Source organism: Oncorhynchus gorbuscha, unplaced genomic scaffold, assembly GCF_021184085.1.
Source record: "Oncorhynchus gorbuscha isolate QuinsamMale2020 ecotype Even-year unplaced genomic scaffold, OgorEven_v1.0 Un_scaffold_5719, whole genome shotgun sequence".
Taxonomy (NCBI): Eukaryota; Metazoa; Chordata; class Actinopteri; order Salmoniformes; family Salmonidae; genus Oncorhynchus; species Oncorhynchus gorbuscha.
Window position 1 is genome coordinate 18,334 of NW_025749459.1, and position 6,357 is coordinate 24,690.

Genomic DNA, 6,357 nt, shown 5'->3' on the forward strand with positions numbered 1-6,357 from the left:
AAAATAGGAAGAGTAATAAGATAAGACAGAAACCAAATAAGTTAACGTTTTTCATTTTTTTTCCCAATCTGTTGGTTCTGTGAGTGATGGAGAAATAGGCTAATAAATATATAAACTTCAAAAACTCAAGGGTCAGGGTGGGATTGTTCTTTCATATGAAGAGATATGTGAATACCAGTTGAAAAGCAGACTTTTCAAAGTGCAAGTTGGGCTCTCTTCAGTAACAAGGGCTAAGGATGTACACACACAGTCAATGACATCATCATACACCTTGGTGCTGTCACTTCAGACTCGAGTTCCACCACAGCTCACGAGATACCACCAGTGGAATGCCATATAGGAGTTTTCAAAATAAAAGTAAGAAACAAACAAATTTGAATAAATAAGAGTGCCACACAAACTCTGTATTTATGAACAGAAGATGTCCTGGGGTGGCGGCCATTTTGTATTACAGCCATATAGTTGTTGTTCTCTTGTTGTTGTGTCTTGAACTTTAAGTTAAGTACTATGAAGTGGAACTTCTCTTGGGGTTGATGGGGGACAGCTACAGAATGGTAACCTTTGAACGTTTCAACCAGCAAAATGAACAAAGCAATTACTGTCCAATTCATGCCACGTGGACGACTGACTGACCGCTTGCCAGTCAAACTCTGAGAGAAGTAGAATAAATCTTTTCAAAAATATCATATAAAATGCACAAAAACACAAGGTCAAAAACAGCAACAGAGGCAATAGGTTTTTTTCTATACACAAGTTTTCTAACTTATTTTTTTTACACTCCTTTTTTCATCGTTCATTTATTAAGCTATTTGTAAGCTATCTAATTATGTACAAAAACTACGCAAGTTGAATGAGTTTTTTTGGACGGCTACAGGTCTGTTGCCTTGGAAAAGAGAGGGGGGAAAAACAGGAGGTCAAATGGTCGAAATTTAAAATAAACAAAAATAACCAAAAATACCAGAAACGGTTATTGCTTGTTACTGCTGGATAGAGAAAGGATGGATGTTGTCTCTATAGTCCAAAGTTCCTTGCTATTCCTTCTTTTTAAATTGTGCCGATTTGTTTCTATAGACAGCTATAAGGTAGGCAGGTGCAGGATCGCTTGTTGTGGTAGCTGCGTTGTTGTAAAAACACATTTGAAGATTGATTTCCACACCGAGCACCGCCCACGTTCCATGGGAATGCATATGATGCATGTTTTTGTTTCTCCTCCATTCGTTGGGATGGAAACGTCCTGTATGACACAGACAAGGATCGTTGGTTGTACAAGCGTTTGAGCTGCGTTGTGGATGGGTTTGTTGCTGCTGTTTCAGGTAGCACCATTTCACGTGTCTGTTGGATGCAGTGCTGTGGTTGCACAGTGGTCAAAAAAACCCACAAAGACAAGAAATGTCAAATAAAAAGGAGCGTCGTTCAAGGGCCAAAATGTGTTGATATGGCAAGTAGACTTCTTGACATTCCACAGAGTCTGTGTCCAAATTACCACTTGTTCCCAAATGGGTTTTTAAGTCCAGCAGAACATTGACTTCAGACACAAGACCAGAGCAAACACTCAAACACACAGAACCAAACAAGGTTTTAAAACTCAGAAAACTCATCAGACAATATTCTAATATATATATTAGAAATGTAAGTGCATTTCTGATGCTAAAATATGGGGTTGTTTTTTTGTTGTTTGATTCTAAAATAACTTAATCAATTGTTTGATTTAAAAAAAGGGGGTCTTATTCCCTTCGATTATGTCTGCAATAAAACCAAGATAATGCTGATCCCAGCATATAAAAATACATCCTTTTTCATCTTCAGTTTCAATCATTCATAAAGCCAACCAAGTCCAAATCTAATCTCAAACCATTGCTCTTATTCAGATTCTCAAAATAAAGGTTGGTTCTGTGTTTGGATCGATCTCTGTTCTTCATGTACCCGTTATCGGGACGATACGGGGGGTTGGACCTTCTGCTTGGGACGGAGGGGGGTTGAGGGGTTCCGAGGGGGGGAGGGTTGTTCTCAGACTGGGGGTTGAGGTTCAGCAGCGAGTTGGAGCAGAGCGACGGATGGTGCGATGGCGAGGGGTTACAGACAGGAAGTTAGAAGGATGTCAGGGCGCCACTTGAGGGATGCCATGGCGATGGTGTAGTCGGCGATGATACATGTAGATGGGTGACATGACGACACACAACAGGGGTGGTGGATGGAGGGGGAGGCCAAGGTGTTTGTAGGTTGGAGCTGGGGCTGGAGACAACTCTAATCGGCCGGTCAGAGAAGGCGCTGAGTTTGACGAGGACGCTGGATTAACGTCTGCCCTCGTAACCTTCGTCGCTGGACAGGTTCAGGTGGTTGGTCTTTGGATGTTGATTTAGCCCCCCGAGGTTGCAGATTGGAGCCGGGGGGGAGGAGTCTACACCCAACAGCCATCTCCTATGAGGAGGATCCGGAGAAGGCTGAGGAGAGTTTGAGGATGCTGCAGCTGGAGTAGCCCTCGTCGCTGGCTAGACTCTGAAGGCTGCTGTGGTCGTCTAGATCGCTGGTGGAGGCCGTAGAAACCGAGTCCAGTTCTCCGTGCTCCGAGAACTCTGTAGACTCCACGTCCACCTCAATCTCCTCTGTAGAGGGCGAGGGAGGTGGGAGAAGGGGAGAGAGAGAGAGAGAGAGAGAGAGAGAGAGAGAGAGAGAGAGAGAGAGAGAGAGAGAGAGAGAGAGAGAGAGAGAGAGAGAGAGAGAGAGAGAGTAAGAGAAGAACGTTGGAATAACACACTTGAAACAAGAGCTCCTTGGAACTAAACAGGAACACTACTAAACGGAGAAGTTTGGTTTGTTTCCACACAGAATCAAGCTTTCTGGTTATCCTAAGAATAGGGTACAAGTGTGCAAAGTCCACATCTCTTTAACTGATGTGCTTATGTGTGTGATACAATGAAAAAAGACTGGAATCTGACAAAGATCCCTTTCGGCGGTCACGGCCACTCACCTTGGTCCGAGTCCGAGTGCTCGGAGGAGCAGAGGGTGAGCCCACGCTGTCCATGCGTATCCTCTCTCCCTCCCCCGGCCCAGTGCCTCCTACCCGGCCCCGGTGCCCCCTGCAGCAGGTCCAACTGGCGCTGGAGGTGCCTCTGCTCCCTCTCCAGACTGTCCAGCTGGTTACGGCTCTTACGGTCCGCCTCTTCAAGTTTCTAGAAGAGGGAGAGAAAAGAGGAGAGAAGAGAGAGAGGAGAGAAGGGAGAGAGAGAGAGAGGAGAGAGAGGAGAGAGAGGAAAAGGGGAGAGAGAGAGAAGAGAGAGGATAGAAGGGGAGAGAGAGAGAGGAGAAGGGAGAGAGAGAGAGGAGAGAAGGGAGAGAGAGAGGAGAGAAGGAGAGAGGGAGAGAATGGAGAGAGAGGAGAGAAGGGAGAGAGATAGGAGAGAAGGGAGAGAGAGAGGAGAGAAGAAAGAGAGAAAGAGGAGTGAAGGGAGAGAAAGAGGAGAGAAGGGAGAGAAAGAGGAGAGAAGGGAGAGAGAGGAGAGAAGGGAGAGAAAGAGGAGAGAAGGGAGAGAAAGAGGAGAGAAGGGAGAGAGAGAGAAGGGAGAGAAAGAGGAGAGAAGGGAGAGAGAGAGGAGAGAAGGGAGAGAAAGAGGAGAGAAGGGAGAGAAAGAGGAGAGGAGAGAGAGAGAGAAGGAAGAGAGAGGAGAGAAGGGGGAGAGAGGAGAGAAGGGAGAGAAAGAGGAGAGAAGGGAGAGAAAGAGGAGAGAAGTGAGAGAGAGGAGAGAAGGGGAGAGAGAGAGAGAAGAGAAGGGGGAGAGAGAGGAGAGAAGGGAGAGAAAGAGGAGAGAAGATAGAGAGAGGAGAGAAGGAGAGAAAGAGGAGAGAAGAGAGAAGAGGAGAGAAGGGAGAGAAAGAGGAGAGAAGAGAGAGAAAGAGGAGAGAAGGAGAGAAAGAGGAGAGAAGGGAGAGAAAGAGAAAGAGAGAGAGAGAGAGAGAGAGAGCATGTGTTTAGTTATCTTGAACAAATTGGATTTGTATACCTGTTTCCAAAGAGCACCTGCCTCCTCCACCACACCCTCAGAGAGATGACGAGTTGCTATCCTTTGTGTGTTCCTTTATCTATTTAAAAGGATATTTTACCAGGTGTGTTCAAGTTTCTATAGGAGGGAGAGGAGAGAAAAAAGAGACGAGAGAGAGTGGTTATGAATAGATTTGAATTTATATATTTTAGCGGGTAAGGTTGAGAGAGAAGATATTATCAGAGGGATAGTGACAGTGGGAGAGGGGGAGGGAGAGATACCGATAGGGAAGTAGACTAAAAATTGGCATGAAGAGTGAGGATGAGAGATAGAGGAGTCAATGAAACCGCCAATCAATTCTCCAAACGCTACAACTCCAATGTCAGACTTTAGTATCCTGTATCTGGACTCTAACCTTTGGAAGGGAAATCACCCAACAGTCCACCACAGAAGTAACGTTCTGTCTTTCCAGACTTGGCGTTGTTTATCTTGTATCAGTGTTTTGTTTACGATGCGTTTGTTTACTACTGCTGTTACACAGAGTACGTCAATACTTGATAAAGACTAGAGCTGACAGTTACAGCACTGAGAGAGAGAGAGAGATGAGAGAGAGAGAGAGAGAGAGAGAGAGAGAGAGAGAGAGAGAGATGAGGTGAGAGTGACAAGAGAGAAGATGAGACAAAGAGAGAGAGAGAGAGAGAGAGAGAGGGGTGAGAGTGAAGGAGAGAGAGAGAGAGAGGGTGAGAGTGAAGGGAGAGAGAGAGAGATGAGAGAGAGAGAGAGAGAGAGAGAGAGAGAGAGAGAGAGGAGGAGAGTGAAGGAGAGAGAGAGAGATGAGAGAGAGAGAGAGAGAGAGAGAGAGAGAGAGAGGGGTGAGAGGAAGGAGAGAGAGAGAGAGAGAGAGAGAGAGAGAGAGAAGGAGAGAGAGAGAGAGAGATGGGACAAAGAGAGACAAAGAGAGAAAGAGAGAGAGAGGGGTGAGAGTGAAGGAGAGAGAGAGAGAGAGAGGGGTGAGAGTGAAGGAGAGAGAGAGAGAGAGAGAGAGAGAGATGAGACAAGAGAGACAAAGAGACAAAGAGAGAAAGAGAGAGAGAGGGGTGAGAGTGAAGGAGAGAGAGAGAGAGAGGGGTGAGAGTGAAGGAGAGAGAGAGAGAGAGAGAGAGAGAGAGAGAGAGAGAGAGGAGTGAGAGAGAGAGAGAGAGAGAGAGAGAGAGAGAGAGAGAGAGGGGTGAGAGTGAAGGAGAGAGAGAGAGAGAGAGGAGAGAGAGAGAGAGAGAGAGAGAGAGAGAGAGAGGGGTGAGAGTGAAGGAGAGAGAGAGAGAGAGAGAGAGAGAGGGGGAAGAGAGAAAGAGCGAACGAGAGACATGCAACAACAATGCGACCCTTCATTCCATGTTTCTGTGTCATTGTCAGGGTCAATGTTATTGATCTTCATTCCCATGTTAACCTCATTCAGGTGGCTGTCAGTAGTGGGGAAGCTGCACGGGCCATAGATTCAGAACAAACAACATGTTTTTCATTAAGAGCCCAATGTTCCCTCTCATTTTTTCAGGCAGTGAGAGAATTTCAGGTCGGCTGAGAGCAACTTCCAGCGCGTGTTTACTGTGAACACTGAGGCTGTACCCGCTTTAAGTTACAGTTTTAACAGTGACCAGGTAGACATCGGTGGCTATTTGATCATAATGAGGACTACCAGAGTGGCCTAACATAAACTAATAGGAGAATATGTATCACATTACATTTAAACATGGAAATGGCTGTTCTATCATTCAGCCTACAGTAGCAGACAATGTGTGGTGTTCAATGTTGGCCTACATTCCATGAGAGGTTTGAAAAACACATGCAGGGCTTGACATGAACCTGTTTATCCTGAACAATTTGTTGTTTGATGCAAGAAACCACTTTCCAAAATAAAATGAATTATTATTTCCATACCGGAATCAGACAAAGGATGCTACCCTCTGCCTATTGGCTACTTAGCTTATTCAAGACCGTCTGAAAATAATAAACTGCCATAAAAAAGCTCTTTAGCCGACTCGCGTTCAAACATGCCAAGAAATGTACACGTTTTGTTCTCTTGTAGGAAGCAATCACTGCCACGTTGCTGACTACAAATGATCTAGAACTGGGCTAACAACTCACTAACTAGCAAAGAATGGGAACAAATGTGCACACGTGGCTACATGCAGCTCTGGCTTTGATTTCAAAACAAGCGCATAACGATCGCAACCGCTCATGCTGTAAAACAGTCCAGTTCAAAGTGAATGGCACAAAACCATATTTGAAAATGGTCTATTTGCATATAGGCCTATTGAAGCTCTGATTGGTTATGGCGCACCGGACTGTGTAGAGTCCTGGACTGTGTAGAGTCGTGCTGTCA

The 6,357-nt window shown here is 45.5% G+C and overlaps 1 long non-coding RNA gene across 1 annotated transcript; it reads right to left on the minus strand.

The window, feature by feature from the left end:
- Window positions 1-1,888: 1,888 nt before the first annotated feature.
- Window positions 1,889-3,035, minus strand: LOC124029170. The gene is made up of 2 exons (XR_006837739.1): window positions 2,969-3,035; window positions 1,889-2,603 (listed from the first exon to the last, which is right to left on the minus strand). It is a non-coding gene; the product is annotated as an uncharacterized LOC124029170 (long non-coding RNA).
- Between the last annotated feature and the right edge of the window lie 3,322 nt (window positions 3,036-6,357).